Here is a 16,836-nt window from a genome sequence, read left to right as displayed (position 1 = left end):
TGAGGGCTGCATCAGTCCCCTGGCAAAGGGAAATCCTCTTTGGAAGGTTCCTGGGTGTTGCCCAGTGCCTCGGCGAACCCGCTGCCCCATGTCCAGCATGAATGCGCCAGAAGTCCAGGGGCTGGAACCAGAGGCAGACCCCAATCCCAGGGGGTTCCTGGAAAGGGAAGGGGCTACGTTGGAAGAGGATACACAGGAATATCACCCACAAATTTTTCCAGCAACACAAGATGAGGGTAACAGGAGAAAATCACCAAGTAGAAACTGGGATCAGAAACTATCTTAACTGAAGCTCAAACCTTTAAGATTTTATGCAGCAGGACAGAGAGAAGGGAATCGACGGGCTGTCCCAGGTTTGGGGGCTGAGTTCTGCATTATGACTCACGGCCGCTCTAACGCTTTTACCGGCCAGTGTCTCCGGAGACCCCACAATGCTGATATCCGTAACCCGCTCGGCGATCCGTCCAGGCCATAGGCTTGCTTCCCCTGACACGCCACAGACCCGGCGCCCCTCGGCTCTCTCCTGACTGGGGCAGAACCAACCAACGTATCTCACAAGGCGCCCCTGCTGCCAAAGGGAAAGCTAGCAGAGTTAGAGACCTGCAGGGATGGGGAAGGCGGGGAAGGGAAGGCAAAGGCCCCAGAGCCACCCACGCGTGCCAGGGCCCTGCCTTCTCACAAGGCGCCCCTGCTGCCAAAGGGAAAGCTAGCAGAGTTAGAGACCTGCAGGGATGGGGAAGGCGGGGAAGGGAAGGCAAAGGCCCCAGAGCCACCCACGCGTGCCAGGGCCCTGCCTCTCCTCGCTCGGATGCTTACTGCCGCGTGCTGTGCCCGCCCTTCGGTCCCCGCGATGACCGCTAAGGCTCACAGCAGATGGAAAACATGGACGAACTGTGCAAAGGTAGCAGGCTCCCACGCCTGATGCCACTGCGTGTGTGGGAGAGCGGTTCGCCCACCCCCACAAGCGATTCTCCGACACCCGCGGGGTGCCCTAAGACTCAGCTCAATTCTGACGCTGCCCACTTAGAGATCACATCAGATTCCACAGGTTAAAGGGTCAGTCCTAAACCCTTTCTGCTGTTGGGGTCCGTGATCAAAGGGGCGAGACTGATACAGAGCGAAGGTCAAGCAAAGCTTTATTTCACGCCAAGCATCGAGAATCAAACCAACTGGTGGGGCCACCCCTTATGGAGAGAATGACCCCCCCTCCCCCCCAGCCTCACAGACTAACTTTTATAGAGCAAAGGCCGTGTGGTTGAGCCTGGGCACACACAGGTGGCCAATGAGATTGTAACACACAGAGAAAGTTGCACAGTCCTGCTAAGTCACACACGGGTGGCCAATTGAATTATAATTCACTCCATTGTAGCTAGTTGAACCAGCCTGTCACCTTGGTCAGAATTGGCACCCAAAAGGCGGGGCCCACACTCCTTGGTAGCTAGGGAGACAGTATGCGCGCCCCACTGATTGGATGTCTCCACCTGGCCTGACTTGTCCTTGTATTCTGGGCTCTGTTTCCTGGACTTGCTTTTAAGTAAGTTCCCCTGGGAGCGGCAGGGTCAGTTTAAGTTTTACTGCATAACCAAGAGAATCACTGTTTAACCAAGATGGAATCGCTCTGGCTAAATAGGCCCTTACAGTGTGTGTTTACACAGCAGGAGTGATCAAATCACTGACGGTCAGTGACTGAACTCAGTGTCCAGGTTCTCTCCTCTCCCTAAAGGACAAGGGGTGGGACTCAAAGTCCCAACCCTCTAGTCCCCCCCCCCACCTTGGCTCCACCGGCAACCAGCTCCCACCCCCCCTTAGAAGAATTCCAAAAGTCGGCTCATTAACATAACAAAAGACATCTTTACCCCTCTTATCACTTAGGAAGTTCCAAGGATTTCAGCAGCTCTATGCCAGAAATGGGGACAAGGGCCAAATACACATTTATTATCAATCACATCTCAGCCCATCCCCTCTTCTCAGAGGCGGATCCCTTAGAGCAAAACAGTCTTAGAAGTCAGAAGTTACTGGCATCTTACTAGCATCCCATCCGGTCCTGGTAAGCACCCGGTCCACGCCATCCTGTGACAGCACCTCCGCTGGCAAGGTCACGCAGACCCGCAGGTTACCGTTCAGAGCCCTCGGCTTCCCAAAGCAGGAGCGGTCGCAAGGCTTCACCACCCTTTCATGCCTCTGGGGTGGTCCAGTAAGAGACCTAGAGCCTCTTGCTGGGAGTCTCTTTCTTTCTTTTTTTTTTTAAGATTTTATTTTATTTATTTGATAGAGATCACAAGCAGGCAGAGCAGCAGGCAGAGAGAGAGGGGAAGCAGGCTCCCTGCTGAGCAGAGAGCCCGATGTGGGGCTTGATCCCAGGACCCTGGAATCATGACCTGAGCCGAAGGCAGAGGCTTAACCCACTGAGCCACCCAGGCACCCCTGGGAGCCTCTTTCAAGATGTGAATGTAATATTTGATTTCCCTCATCCCATAACCTACTTATTCAATCCTTGACCCACAGCTACTATTTTTTCCTTCTCTCCATTTATCTCCCATTTTTCCCCCTTTGGAAGGGACGTTCCGTACGGCCACTGTGCTGGCCTTGACTGCAAGCAGCTTCCTGACACGGTGCTGTCCATTCATCTGGGCGCCGCCCATCATAAACCAAGCAGCTCTTTGTTGGTGAGAGGAGAGCTGTTCCTAGAGCCCGGCGCATAGGACACTTGGTTCTGGTGGCCCCTCGCGAGGCCCCAAAGGCTGTCGGAGAGAAGAGGAGGCTCCTGCTTGTGGATCCCGTATGAATGATATTCACATTCTTTTTTTTTTTTTAATATTTTATTTATTTGACAGAGAGAAATCACAACTAGGTAGAGAGGCAGGCAGAGAGAGAGGAGGAAGCAGGCTCCCCGCGGAGCAGAGAGCCCGATGCGGGGCTCGATCCCAGGACCCTGGGATCATGACCTGAGCCGAAGGCAGAGGCTTAACCCACTGAGCCACCCAGGCGCCCCTGATATTCACATTCTTTTTTTTTTTTTTTAATATTTTATTTATTTGACAGAGAGAGATCACAACTAGGCAGAGAGGCAGGCAGAGAGAGAGGAGGAAGCAGGCTCCCCGTGGAGCAGAGAGCCCGATGTAGGGCTCAATCCCAGGACCCTGGGATCATGACCTGAGCCGAAAGCAGAGGCTTAACCCACTGAGCCAACCAGGTGCCCCTGATATTCACATTCTTAAGGAATCTTCTGGGCAGAGTGTGGTTTTCTGCCATCACCCAAGACATTAGGAGAATCTCAGCTTTCATGGTTATTTTACGTCCTGGAAACCCTCCCAATCAGTCCCCAACAGCAGGCTAATAACTGTCGTTCTCTGGTATACCCCTTCAGCAACATCCACGCCCACTAGTCTGGTCCAAAATCCCCATCACCACGAGGAGGCCGTCCCAGAAAAGCACCTATGCGAGCAGCGTCTTTCCACAAAGACACGACTTTATTCAATACTAAAGCAAGATGAACGCAACTGTCCAGCTGTTTCAGGATTCCCAACTCAATGACATTTCACACGCATTTACGTTGGCTTCCTTTGCGCCCCACAAGGCAAAGTCCAGAAACACAAACTCACAACACAAAGATACAACCAGGGGTGAGAAGCTCAGGAAACGAACGTGAGGTCCGTCTGTGACCGGTTGAGAGGAGGCCTCCGCGGGGTCCAGACTTACTGCTTACTCTGTTCAGCGGCCAAGCAGCTAGGCTGTGTACAGGGATCAATCGGGCAGACATCTGGTGGCAGCTTGCCTTTCTAACGTGGCCAGATGCAAAACGGTCACCGTGTGGACAGTCTGACAGCTCGTTGCCGAGGTCCTCCTGTTCTAGCAGGGTGTGATCAGCCTCGGGCCCCTGCAGGTCTCCTGGGGCTAGTGATCGTCCCCTCAGTTCTCCCAGGTTCACACGGCCTCACGGACTATCAGTCCTTAGTCCTGCCGGTCTGTGATGGCTTCGGGGCAACCTGGCCATGGCTCCAACGCCCTTTGCCCACTTGCATTCCTGCTTGACACGAGTGACTCCATCTTGCTCTCTACAGAGGCGCTCATGGGCTTCTGCCCCAAACCCCCACCTGGAGGACAGGTGGCAGACACGTCCACATCCCCTGTGAGTGGGGATGACATGGTCCAAAGGCACTGGGAGGGCTCTGCCTTCTGTAGTGCAGACACGGCCTGCCTTCGTTCAGGTCCGCCCTCAAACACAACCTTCTTGTGGGTTTAGAGACGGGAGTGAGCAAATCCTCAGGGAGGATGCATTCTCCAAAATCCCAATCAACTAACTCAACACCAGCTTCTTGTTGGTCCTAGGCACAGGCAGGGACACTTACTGTTAGTTGCTTGCGGGATATCCCGAGTGGCTCCTGCCCACGTTTTCCCTGAGAATTTCACGGCTTGAGGAGACCTTGGCCCTCTCCTGGATTTATGACCCACGATGAGTGCGTCACGGGCATCATTGTCACATTCAAATGGGTCCCAGCCCGACCTTCGTTTTCCCAATCTTTCATGTCATCGATGCAGCGTGTTCGTACACTGGACACCGGCAGCAGTTCGAATCCCTCGTGACCACATCACTGACAGCACCGGCGATGTCACATAACCAGAGGCAGCTCAGTGAACATAAATCGAGATCCTTCCCGCACGCAGGCAGACGGCGGTGGGCCCCTTTCCAAGAGGAAGAGAGGAAAGCTTTTGCAAGATCATTCACCGAGGACCAGCCTCCTTTAGCCTGTTGTGTTTTCTTTTGACCTTTCTTTTTTTGTTGTTTTGTTTTAAGGTTTTATTTTTAAGTCCTCTCTACAGCCAATGTGGGGCTTGAACTCCCAACCCTGAGATCAAGAGTCACGTGCTCCGCTCCGTGGACTGAGCCAGCCAGGCGCCCCGAGCCTGTTGTGTTCTCTGCATGGCCGGAGCCGCTGAGGCTGTGGGCCTGTGGGTTCCGTCCTCCGAGTCTTACTGTTGGTGGCCACGAGCCCTCGCTGCTCCCACGGGGCACACAGGGCTACGGTGCCGAGAGCGTGTGGCCCCAGGACTCCGGTTTCCGGCACACCATTACCCAGAGTCACCTCCTCCGGTTCCCCGAGTGTCAATCAACCACTGATGTGGGCTCGGGCTGGTCTAATGCTTCTACCAGGCACCGCCAGTGAACGCAGGCCCGAGGGCCGACTCAGGGGCCTTCTGTCTTACAGGACCCGCCAAGAGAAGCCATGCCCCCCCCCCCCCCCCGACGGAAGAGCCACCCCACCCACTCGGGCGCCGCCGCCTCCCTACTCAGAGTCTGCTCAAACAGGAGCCCTGTGCTGACCAGACTTTTGCTGTCATCCCACTACGGCCGCGTCCCCACAGCCCGATCTGAGCTCGGCCCCCGGTGAGACTTCGCCCACAGGTTTAGCCAGCACAGCGCATGGGCTCCTGCGTCAAGGAGTCCCCAAAAAGGCTCTTCTCCCTCCCCACCCCGCCCCCGACACATCTGAGAAGCCTCGAGAACTGCTGTTCAGTGTTCTAACAGCAAAGTTACACGGGCTAAAGGCGCCCAGTCCTCCCAGCTAGAATCTGGGTAATGGGCCCATTCAGTGCCTGAAGATCCCGCTTACCCCAGAGCTAATCCCACGGGGCTCGCCTACTCCATCTGGGGTGTCCCACCTGGTATTTGTAAGGGGAGTGAGCAGTCCCCCTTCTCAGGACAGACACGCCTCACAGGGCCTTTCATCCAGGCCGCCCGGCCGGCTGTTCCCTCGGCAATAACCTTGTGTGTCGGGATCAGGGACAGCCGTGTCCTTGCAGCCCACGTGGGACACCACCTCCGGAGAGAGGGCACCGACCCCTGTTGGAGGAGATCGTGGGGAAGACAGCCCGCACTGAGCCACCAGCTAGACCCAGTCCGCCAGAGGCTCCCGCCCCTCCCCCGACCTTGGAATGCGTGTTCCCCACTGTCCCTGCCAGGATGAAGCCTTGAGAGATTAACGTGTTTGAGGCCACCTGGACAGTACACGTGACTGAGCCCCACTGACGCCTCTCTGTGAACACGAGACTGTGGACGGCGGGTGTGGAGATCTGCTCCTGGGGCAGCGGCCCACGAGAGCCTTCGTGGAAGTCCCCTCCTCACGAAACCTGCCGTCAACCAGGCCTTGGGGGTCCGCCTCTTCTCCCCCCCCCAAGGAAGCTGGTTTCAAATCTCACCCTGAGAGCGCCCGGGTCTAACCCACCAGTTCCGAAGTGACAGGGCTCAGCCCCACAGACGACACGTGCATCCCTCCCCCACTCCAGACACGGTCACCAGGTCGGGTCTCCCCCCCCCGGGCCTCCGACGGACTCGCCATACGCCAGAGCCCTCCCTTGTGTCCAGTTCATTCGCCGGAGCAGCTCAGAATTCAAGAAACCCGTTTCCTCACTAGGTTACTTTCTTCTTGTAAAAAGGTGTAACTCGGGAACAGCCAGACGGAAGGCAGAGGGCAGGGTCCGTGGGAGAGGGGCCCGGGGGTCCGCGCTCTCCGGGGGCCGCACGCTTCTGAATCCTCGCCTGTTCTCCAACCCCGAAACCCCCCAACTTAGTTCTTCCGGGCTTCTGTGGAGACTCCATTACATGCGCACGACCCATTAAATCATCGCCCACCGGTGACTGAACCCCATCTCCAGCCCCTCCCGTCCTCAGGGGTCAGGGTGTGGGACTCAACGCGCCAACCCTTTCATCCCATGATTGGCTCCACTGGAAACCTGCCGCCCCATCCTTAAATGGCTTCCAAGAGCCCCCATCAACCTAACAAAAGACACCTCTAGGGCTCTCACCACTTGGGACATGGCCCCGGTTGTAGGAGGTCTGCGCAGCGACAGGGACAAAGACCAGGGATGTATTATTATACGTCACAGTGTCACGACTGGGTTTACCCTTCACAGGACCATAGTGACCCAAATGACCCCTTCTTCATTTCCAACCCTGAAGAGGTTCACCTCACCCGGAGTGGAGAGAAATTTTTCTGGCAAGGTCTTCCCCCTAATCACAGGGCACGGTTACTACGTTGACTGGGATCGCAAAACCGTCCCCAAGGCCCTGCAGGGCACGGACGTGGTTCCTAGACACGAAGGTGACACCCACCCCAGACACGCAGGTCCTCCCAACCCGCGTCCCTCCACTCTTCCCACCCCAGAAGGGTCCCCCCGCCACAAAATTTCCTTCAACAGAAAAGCCTGCCCACTTCTTTCCAGAAAACCTGTGGTCCAATTTCGCCCACTAAGGTAAACCGAACGGTAAACCTTTCTTGGGAGTTACGAAAACTCAGGGTGGCCACTTTGGACGGCCGCTCTCCAGACGCCAGCCCGGAAACCGGCGTGCCCCCAGCTCCAGCCCCCCTGCTGCCCGCTGTCCCGCCACACACTCGCCCGTGCCCCCGAGCCCGTCCTGGCTCTGCCCCCTTCCCTGATCTCCAGGACTGGCAGTCACCTAAGCACCTACCCTAAGACACTGGCAGCTCCCCGGGCCTATCCCACTTCCCAGAGAGAATCGTCCCTATTCCCCCTGGTGGTCCACCGAGACAATAAAAATACGCAGTCCGTTTGGGCCCAGTGAGGCCCCAGGGTCCAAGTCAATATCATTTTAGGAAATCCCCCTAAATTCTCTGAAGGGAAGTCCTTGTACTCACAAGGCATCGCCAGTGAAACCCTCACAGGTACACGGACCCACTGAGATGTAACCACTCGGACACTGACCTCAGCTTCTCTCGGGGGTGGCGCCCGGCCGGGTCTTCGCAGGCCTGGGCGCGTCCACACCACCCCCGCGTAGGGAACAAGCCCAAGCTCTCCACCTTGGGGGCGGGACTCACCACGGGGAGGCCGGCGACTCTTCCTCGCCTGGTGAGGACAGAAGGCCCTCCGGAGTCCAGAAGACGATCCGATGACAGGAGTCACAGAGCCCACCCTCTCCCGCTGAAACGGCCCCACGTGGCCGGCAGGCAAACTGGTCACCAATGACGGCGCCTCACCCTGCACTGGTTCCCCCGAGGCTCTGACGGCTCTTCTCACGGAACCGACTGAGCACACAGGGCGGACGCAAGGAGCGTCCCTTGCAGTCACTGACGTGGCTAGAATGTTCTACCTGTTCTCCCACAGAGGAACTCCAGGCCCGATCTGGTTTCACTTTGGAAGGGGCCACTGTTGTGTTTTTTTTTTTTAAAGATTGATTTATTTGACAGAGATCACAAGTAGGCAGAGAGGCAGGCAGAGAAGGGGAAGCAGGCTTCCCGCTGAGCAGAGAGCCCGATGTGGGGCTCGATCCCAGGACCTTGGGATCATGACCTGAGCCGAAGGCAGAGGCTTTAACCCACTGAGCCACCCAGGCGCTCCGGAAGGGGCCACTTTTACGCAGTTCCCGCGGGGATGTATTTTTTCATTTTTTAGAGAGCAAGTTGGGGGTGGGGAGAAGGAGGAAGAGAGAGACTCTTAAATAGGCTCCACACGCAGTGTGGAGCCCAACACGGGGCTCGATCTCACGACCCTGAGATCCTGCCCCGAGCCCAAATCAAGAGTCCGACACCAGACTCCCTGAGCCACCCAGGTGCCCCCACGACAGGAGATTCAACAGCCCTACAATGACACGTAACCTCCACCACCAGGATTCAGACACCTCACAGTAAAAAGTATTGCTCGGGGCACTCCAGTGGGGACGTCATGCTGAGGGGTCCCTCTGGGGAGGCGGTCCTGGCAGACTCACACCCCCGCGCAGGCCGCCTACCCCACACGCGATCCACGGCCCAGCCCATCCGTCCCGTCTCTGGGCATCGCCTGGTTCTCTGAGGACTGAGAAACCCCCAAGCGTCACACAGGCCTCACTGGCCCTTAAACCGCCCAAACAGGCAGGACACCGGCTCAGCCTTCTCGTGCTCCAGAGGACACGCTCTCCAACCCTCCAGACGCAGCCACGCGCACGTCTGCCCCTCGCATTGGAGCCGGGCCCAGCCAGGCCAGCACTCCTCACCGTTAGCCCCACACAAGTCCTCGGAGTCTCTGCAGCAAACACCCGTCCACCTGGCTTCCTACGGGGTTGATGCCTAAATGCCCTCCCCCAGCGCCAGCACAATATATGGCCCTTGAGCCCGAGCTTCTAGAATCCTACTACTGGGCTCTTTGAGAGTCCAAGCCCCTACCCAGCCCCACCCCCTCTGAACAAGTCCCCGCACTGGCTGAGGTAAAGACGCCTGCAGAAGCTCCGCCCAGGCTCTCTGGAAGAGGGGCTTTAGGAGGGGGCTGACCCTGGCGTCAAAGGCCTTCCCCTTGCCTGACAGCTGAGAAATGAGAGTGACACCCTGCTTCCTTTCTCCTGCTGCTTCCTGGGGGGGCCCCTTGGGACCAACTGTCTGCCGTGGACGGGTGTCTTCTTCACTGATGGTGACACCACCGTCACACTGCAAGCAGCTGGCTGGGGACCGTGGCACTCCAGCCCAACCAACAGGCGGAACCTGTAGCGGCCGGCCTTGCCCTTGAGGAGACGGCGACTCGGGCCTTCTGCGGTCCACACTTCCACAGACCAACCTTGTGGTCCGGTGTGACCAACAGCCAAGGGACGAGTCCTCACAGAGGCCCGCCCAGCTGGGCGCCCGCACCGGGAAGCAGTCAGCCGCAGCCCCAGTTCCCACCGCTACTCGTCCCACACACTAACCGCTCCACTGAGGCCATTCGCAACCATACCTCGGACCCCCTCCCTCCGGCCAGCACCCCCCTTCCCAGCGGGTGCGAAGGGGCCCACACGAGCTCAGGTCGCAGGGGGATTCGTGCCTGAACAGCCCTGAGCTCGGGACTCCCCTTCTCCGCAGCCAAGCTGGGGACAGACAAGTGCGTTCTCTGCTCCCCGATCAGGTCATGGACACTATCCTGCTGGGGACACGGTCCTGGGGAGACCTCCCTGCCCCCACCCGCCTGCCAAGAGTCCGCCCTCCCTGGCCCCTGCCGCCCTCTGCTGGGCCTTCCAGAAGGGCCAGCAATGCCCCCGATGCTTCCCCAGGGCTCCCCTTGGGGGCCCCCCACCCCCACAGCTCCTCCTCAAAGCAGGCCAGCTCCTTCCTTGTTAGCCCTGTGCCCTGGGACCACCTGACAGGACGGACTCTGACCAGGGTGCCCCCTCCAGCTCTCTGGAGACTCAGCCATAGACTCTCTACCACAGTGCTCCCCGGAACTCACTACCGTCCCCCGGCGGCTAGCTCCTTCAAGACACTCTCCTGCTTGCTTCTTGCCCGCTGGGCCTTCACACCCCATGCACCCCACACACCAAGGGTTACAGACCCCCCCCCCAGTTCCACTTCGGGTCATTTCTGGCAGTCCTCGCACCTGCACCCTCCAGGACAGTGTCCTCATTACTGTGTCCTGATCCCATGCCTCGCTTCTGTAGGATTTTCCCAGCAGCTCACCATCCAGTCACACTGGTGAGCTCAGCAGGCACACAGCCCAGCGTGAGGCCCGCACCCCTGAATCCCCCGCCCAGGTCAGGAGCTCATCAGGTTAGTGGGAGAGGACTTCCCGGGGAGTCCTGACAACAGTGGGGACGCTCCAAAAGGAGCCACACACCCACCAGTCGCTCTCCCCAGATACGGCAGCCGCCAGGGCTGGCTCATGAAGCTAAAATCCCGGCTAGTTTTCAGGCAACAGAAACCCTCTCTGGGGACCCACCAGCGGGCTCAACAAACACGGTTTGGCAGGTCGGGAGTGGCTGACCTCGGGCTGCGCACGGCCTGGGTTCAGGGTTACTGGTAGACCCGGGGCTTCACCATCGCACAGACACAATGCTGGAACACAACCGCTCCCGCCTGCGACTGCACCACAGGATGGAAACGCCGGGAACGTTGGAGAGCCCAGTTGGCGGGGCTCAGACCACACATGCCACACGTCTGGGCGGCAAAGGGACTGAATCTCTTTTTAGGTGGTGTCCCCCTGCAAGCAATTCTAAAGGACACTCGCTCCCTCCCCATTTCTGCACACCACCTGTGGCTACAAGCTGACTGGCCACACGACTGTGTGTCAGAGGTCTTGTCGATGGCCCAAGACGTTAAGATATTCCACGACAGTGCCTCAATCTCCGAAGGGATTGCCAGGGCCTCGGAGATCCCCAAGCCACGTTCAGGGCTGGCCTCGAAGTCTGGGGCCGGGCTCCGCACTGGATTTCAGACGAGCGCCCGGGCAGTCAGTGCGGGCTTTGCCACGGTGCTCTTCACTCCATGGTGATCAGGCAATGGTTGGTTAAACGTGCTCTACCTGACTTCTAAGCCATCCTCTACCGGTCCTGCTAACATCGCCCCCCCCCCCCCCCGGGGGGTTCCCGGCATCACAGCAGGGGCTGACTGTCCCCAGGGGCTCTCCCCCTCACTCACTCACACACACTCACACACACACACACACACACACACACACACACACACACACACACACTCTCTCTCTCTCTCTCTCTGCATCACAGCAGGGGCTGATCTAGGGCTCGGGTTGTAAGGAAGCATCTGACTAGAGCTGGTGATCCCCAGGGCCTCCCTTCCAGAACCGTCCCCAGGGGCTCTCCCCCCCCCACACACACACACAGAACCGTCCCCAGGGGCTCTCCCCCCCCCCCCCACACACACACACTGCATCACAGCAGGGGCTGATCTAGGGCTCGGGTTGTAAGGAAGCATCTGACTAGAGCTGGTGATCCCCAGGGCCTCCCTTCCAGAACCGCTGCCTCAAATAAACCCTCCGCCAGCTTGCCTCTCCACCGCCACAGCCCCGCTTCCCTGTGTTTTGGAGATCTCACCCTTTGACCTCATTTTTCCCTTTCCAGGCTTTCATTCCCATGCGTCTGGTTGAAATTCACCGATAAAGAGGGAGTCCGGGAAACGCCGGGCACGGGCATCCCGGAGTCCCCAGGGGATGTGGCTGCACCTGGGGTGAGCTCCCCGCTCTGCAGAGCCCCGCTCACGGAGGAACGACCCCTGCCCCACAGAGCCCACCATCCAGAGGCAGAAGGAGAGGCCCGCGCAGGACAGAGTTTCCAACAGCACGGCAGCCCAGGTGCCCGGGGGGAGCGCGGAGCAGGGCGCACACCTGACGCTCGTTAGGAGGCCGGCTACTCTCGGGCCCACAACGCCAGGCCTGCGGGTCATCGTCCTTGATTTCTTTTGCCTGCGCAGACTGAGCAGGGCCCCTGGCAGCGCTCCCTCTAACGTGCTCCGGGCCGCGGGGCAGGAGGACAGGGCCTCCACATCCGTGCAGGGCAGGGCCCTGGAGGTCACTCGTCAGGGGGAGTGCATCCCCGAGGCCCACTACCTTGGGGGTCCCCGCACTCGGTCACCAGCAGCTCTGGTCCGTAGCAGCACCTCCCTCCACCCGCCCTGGCCAGTGGCCAGGCCCAGGAGCCCTGCTTTCGGCCCTCTCCCCGGCACATTCTCCCCGGCTTTGCCGGGTGGGCACGTCTCCCGAGCCTTCCCGTGGAACAGCCCCTGGGCCTTCTGCCTAACAGTGGTGCCCTCCCTCTGCAGCACCTTCTTCTGCACCTTCTATCCCCACCCCGACCCCGCAGACCCACTCGGCATTTCTGCCTCATCGACTGTGGCCCAGGGCTGGTTTCGGTGCTCCTGGGAGCCATCTTGGCAGCCCGGGGGGCACCATCCCCTGGGGGCCTGGCCAGGGGCCTCAACCTGTACCCTGGAAGAGTGCTCCCCAATCAACAAAATCTCCCTCCTCCAGGGGGAGGTCCTTCCCCCCTTGACCCTGAGTACTTACTGGCTGGGTCCTACCGGACCCTTGGGGAACAGCTTCCTTCAGCTCTTACCAGGCCTGGCACAGCCTCAGGGCTGGGGGTGAGGGGGCCAGTGCCGGGGTGTCTGCTGGCCTGCAGGGCCCTGACCTAACGGCAGGCCTGTGCCGGCCTTGGTCAGCCTTGGAACCTGGCGGCGCTGTGACTCAGTCCCGGACCCAGGCCTCAGCTTTCCTCCCCAGGCGGACTGTGGAGGGGGGGCGCCTGCTCCCGAGCTCCCAACAAGGCACGCGGGCTTTCACAGCGAGCTTTTAATTGCCCAAGAATCGCTCTCAGCTTTTCCTTTTCTTTCCCCAAAACTTAACTGGGCTTAGCAACAGCCACGCCATTTCACGGTCCTTATGGTTTCTCCCTCCCTCGAGGTTTTTCAAACTCCTGACGCCCGGAAAGCCCTGGTGAGTTCTCTCCGGCCAGAAGAGCACCCCAGGTCATCAGCGGTAAACATTTTAACAACTTCATGGTTACCTTGTTGCAGGGGCACAGAGGCCAGGAGTCTCCCTGCCAGCCCGCGCCCCCTGGTCCAGCTCAGAACCCCACACTGTAGCTGCCTTCTGGGGCCGACTCCTAGATGAAGCTCCCCATAAAGAAAGCGTATCAGAGGGCGCTCCCTACCTGGTTCAGGAGCGGCAGCTGCTGGAGAGGGAAAAGTTGTGAGAGGAGATGAGGCCTTTATAAACCCGCGGCCAATCAGGGCTGCGGGCTGCCTGGCAAGGAGGCAGGGCCTGGCTCTCAATGATTCTCTGCAGCTGAGGAAATGCCCAGAAAGGACGGAGAGCGGAGAGCTGCCTGGGGTGTCCACCACCCCTGTGTAAGCCGTCCCAGGATCCAGCAGGCTGGATAGGGCTGATAGGTGGCCAGGAACTAGTGAGACATTGTCCAGAGGTGAATGATGAACATTCTCGTCTGATCACTTCCGATGTTTCAGGTGGGTAGAAGCAAGTTCCTCTGTGCCCGGACACAGAGAAGGTGGGGAGCGCGCACTGAGTCAAACGCGCCTGACTCGGAACAAGAATATGGGGCAGCAGATCCTGTCTTCCAGAGGCTCTGTTTGCAGATGGGGACAGACTCCTGGTTCAATTGTGGACAGTTCGATTACCTGTACTTAACTGAGAGCAAAAATGTGTATTTGGAACATGGACATGTAAACCAACCTTTTCCACTGTAATTTTTAAGAAACTGAAATGTGGATCAAGTATTCCTTTCGAGATCTGAGCGTCTTGCTTGAGATGGGCTGTAAAGTGCAAGTTACACACTGGAGTTCAAAGACCAAGTATGAGAAAAAGAATGGAAAATAAACCGTTAATTCTAAAACACTGATTACATGTTGAAATAATAGGTACTTATACTGGGTTAAATAAAATATAGTAATAAAATTAAATCACCTATTTCTTTTTACTTTTTTGGTAAGGCTAGCGGGTAATGCAAAAATCACGGATTTGGCTTACCTTCGGTTTTGCACACACCCAGTTAGAAGGAAGTGAAGACGCAAGGCACTGCCATGTGGTTCTCGCACTGGCCACTAGGTGGCAACCTTAACCCAGGTCTGCGATTTTCAGATTCCAGGAGGCAGCTTCTGCCAAGATCAATCTCGAGGGAAATCTAGAGGAAAAGGTGGAGACAGGGAGAAAAGTGGGAGAAAGACCCGGGAGAGGAAAGGACGCTCCGAACTGCGGGTTGTGTGTGGCCATGACTGTGACCAATGGCAGGAGGCCGTGTTTCAGCTCCGGGAGAATAAAATAGAAGTGCATTGTCTAAGAGTGCCTGGGTGGCTCAGTGGGTTAAGCCGCTGCCTTCGGCTCAGGTCATGATCCCAGGGTCCTGGGATTGAGTCCCGCATCGGGCTCTCTGCTCAGCAGGGAGCCTGCTTCCCTCTCTCTCTCTCTGCCTGCCTCTCTACTTGTGATCTCTCTCTGTCAAGTAAATAAATAAAATCTTAAAAAAAAAAAAAAAGAATTTACCTTTAAATATTTCTTTGCTCTGCCCACTAGAAAGGCCTAGAATTCAACACAATAATCATGAGTGTCCCCTGCACCCAGACTGTGGTCTTGAAATTCCTTTTCCAACTAAAAGAAACCAGAGAGGTTTTAGACAAAGAGCTGACTCAGGCTGGGGGCATCTCGTCACCCCTGACTCAGGCTGGGGGCATCTCGTCACCCCAGACCGTGAGGAAACCCTGAAACCCTGTTTCAGTTGTCAGCGCACCTCTGAGCCAAGGGGAGAAGCATCCGCCGGTCGAGGCAGCATGGTCTGAGCTTCAATAAGGACAATAATTACAACAGGGCAAAACCCTCGTACACATTTAAATGTTTATCTTTTTAATATTTTTTAAAGTTTTTTTTTGTTTGCCTGTTTTTTGTTTGTTTTTTTTTAAAGATTTTATTTATTTATTTGACAGAGAGAGAGATCACAAGTAGGCAGAGAGGCAGGCAGAGAGAGAGGAGGAAGCAGGCTCCCCGCAGAGCAGAGAGCCCGATGTGGGGCTCGATCCCAGGACCCTGAGATCATGACCTGAGCCTAAGGCAGCGGCTTAATCCACTGAGCCACCCAGGCGCCCCTGTTTGTTTGTTTTTGACAGACCGAGATCACAAGTAGGCGGAGCGGCAGGCAGAGAGAGAGGAGGAAGCAGGCTCTCCACGGAGCAGGGAGCCCGATGCGGGGCTCGACCCCAGGACCCTGGGATTGTGACCTGAGCCAAAGGCAGAGGCTTTAACCCACTGAGCCACCCAGGCACCCCTATCTTTTTATTTTTAGAGGGGCTGGGAAGGGGCCAAGGGCAAGGGAGGGAGAGAATCTTAAGCAGCTCCAGGTCAGCATGGAGCCTGATGCAGGGCTTGATCTCACGACCCCGGGACCATGATGTGAGCTGAAATCAAGAGCCAGACACTTAACCGCCTGAGTCCCCGAGAGGCCCCCACCATTGTATACACTGAAATCTGCAGGAATGTCGTAATTCTAGAACACAAAAACATAAAGGGCTGGGTCACTTTTGGAGGATGATTGAGAACAACCATCCTGAAAATCAGTGAGAGAAAAAGTGTTAAAAACTCTGTAAAGGAGTAAAGAGGCACCGAGTGTCTCAGTGTGTGGGGCAGCTGACTCTCGATTCCAGCTGAGCTCATGACCTCAAGGTCATGAGACAGAGCCCTACATTGGGCTCTGCCCTCAGTGCAGAGTCTGCTTGGAGTCTCTCCCTCCTCTCCCCTGCCCCTCCCCAGTGAGCACATGCTCTCTCTCTCAAATATATGTCTTACCAAAAAACCTGCAAAGGAAAAGCTGGTAATCATTTCCCTTCCACGTGCTCTAGGAAAAGCACTGCTGGGCAACTGACTGAAAGATGGGGGTGTCCCTCTGGAACTATTCCAGACAACAGAGGAGAAATCCATGTTAAAACTAAGCTGCCCCCATGGCACAAGTCCCAGACGAACCAGCGAATCCAGGAGGCGAGCATCGGATCAGCTCACCTAATAAGAGAGGCAGCCAGTCCTAACTGCTTTGATGAAGGAAGCCAGCTCCCCCCTACAGCAGGGCCAATGGCATTGAACCTGAGTCTGACCCAGCCTCTAGATTTAACTGCTGAATCCCAGAAATAGAGGACAAGGAGGGAGCTGAAAGGACAGCGGTGCCAAGCTCTGGTACTGGACTGGAGATCTCCCGAGCTATGGAGGCATACGCGTGTCCAGCCTGCATGGGCGCAGGATCCCAGGCAGGGAAGGGCCAAGGGCGCTGGGTACGGCGGGAGCTAAAGGCAAGCGAAGGGGCCTGGAGCACGTGGTCGCAGGAGAAGGCTTCGTGGGCCGGCTATCTTGGTAAGGACTGCCACCTTCCAGAAAGCTCCTTGGGTAAAGCTGGGTCCAGTAAGTAGCACCCAGCTGGAGCCCATGGTAGAGTCCTGAGCAGGGAGGAGGAGAATCAGAGCTTCCCTAAGAAGGCGGGAATGCGAACGGAGAAGGTGATACGGCCGCCTGGGCAGGTGACAGAGACTCAGCCCCACGCCTCCCAGACCATCAGAGACACACGTGAGCTCGGTGCTTCCTTCGTATGCTTTTATTGGA

The sequence above is a fragment of the Meles meles genome, chromosome 19 (assembly GCF_922984935.1).
Source record: "Meles meles chromosome 19, mMelMel3.1 paternal haplotype, whole genome shotgun sequence".
Classification (NCBI taxonomy): domain Eukaryota; kingdom Metazoa; phylum Chordata; class Mammalia; order Carnivora; family Mustelidae; genus Meles; species Meles meles.
This window is presented reverse-complemented; position numbering follows the sequence as displayed.